Genomic DNA, 1,638 nt, shown 5'->3' on the forward strand with positions numbered 1-1,638 from the left:
GATAAGTGGTGGCGTAGACCCCCTCCCCTGTTCAATGATGGCTTCTCAACCCTGGTGTAGATGGCTTCCTTGACACCTCTTTCAAACCATCCATCTTCTCTGTCTAAAATGTGCACCTGGTGGTCCTCAAACGAGTGTCCTCTGTCCTTCAGATGTAAGTAGACTGCAGAGTCTTGACCTGAGGAGTTGGCCCTTCTGTGTTGAGCCATGCGTTTGTGTAGTGGTTGTTTAGTCTCCCCAATATACAGGTCTGTGCATTCCTCACTGCATTGGACCGCATACACTAGATTGCTTTTCTTGTGTTTGGGTGTGCGGTCTTTGGGGTGTACCAGCATCTGTCTTAGTGTGTTCTTGGGTTTAAAAAACACAGGGATGTTATGTTTGTTGAAAATCCTCCTGAGTTTCTCTGATACTCCAGACACGTATGGAATCACAATGTTGTTGCGTTTGACTTTCTTTTCCTCATCCCCTGTAGTTTTGTTCTTCTTGGATTTTGTGGCTGTCTTCACAAAGGTCCATTTAGGGTATCCACAGGCTGTAAGTGCCCCCTTCAGGTGATTCTGTTCCTTCTCTCTGGCTTGGGCGCTTGTTGGTATGTTTTCCGCTCTGTGGTGCAGTGTTCTCATGACCCCTAGCTTGTGCTCCAGTGGGTGGTGTGAATCAAAGAGTAGGTATTGGTCTGTGTGTGTGGGTTTTCTGTAAACACCAATCTGCAGGCTCCTGTCCTCTTCAATGTGTACAGCGCAGTCCAGGAAGGCCAAACTGTTGTTGTGAACATCTTCTCGTGTGAACTTGATGTTACTGTCCACAGAGTTGATGTGTTCTGTGAAGGCTTGCACTTCCTGGCTTTTAATTTTGACCCAGGTGTCGTCCACATATCTGTACCAGTGTCTCGGTGCTATACCTCTGAAGGAGTTGAGGGCTTTATTCTCCACTTCTTCCATGTAGATGTTTGCCACAATCGGGGATACGGTGAACCCATGGCACAGCCATGCTTCTGTCTGGAGAATCCACCGTTGTACTGGAAGTAGGTGGTGTTTAGACAGAGGTCGAGTAATTTGCAGATTTGGTCAGGGCTGAGGCTGGTTCTGTTGTCCAGGGTGTTGTCTTGTGTTAGCCGTTTCCTAACGGTTTCTACTGCCTCTATGGTGGGGATGCAGGTGAACAAAGAAGTCACGTCAACTGAAGAAGTCCTTTGGATGAGGGACGAAACGTCTTCCAGTATCTTCAACCAAGTCCAGTTGTCCTTGATTTTAACCTTCGTTGGATAACTATGACCTGGATGACTGAGAATCTTCATAGACACTTTAAATCATTGTTAAAAACATCTCTTTCTGTGGCATTTCCTTAGAGTTAAAAAAGTTATATCCTAGGTGATTTTATTATCATTATATATCATATATATAGTCTACTGTATATTGTAATTAAGGTGTTATTTATGTACTTTTATTTGTAATTTCTGTTTTCTTATTGTACTTTTACCCTGTAAAGCACCTTGGTCAACCTTGGTTGTTTTAAGTGTGCTATATAAATAAAGTTGATATTGATCTCTGTTCTATCTATTTTATCAGCCTCCAAAATGACCATACAGTTGAATGGACACATCTCTAAAACAGTTTAAACAAAAACTGAACATGA

This window comes from Micropterus dolomieu, linkage group LG20 (assembly GCF_021292245.1).
Source record: "Micropterus dolomieu isolate WLL.071019.BEF.003 ecotype Adirondacks linkage group LG20, ASM2129224v1, whole genome shotgun sequence".
NCBI lineage: Eukaryota > Metazoa > Chordata > Actinopteri > Centrarchiformes > Centrarchidae > Micropterus > Micropterus dolomieu.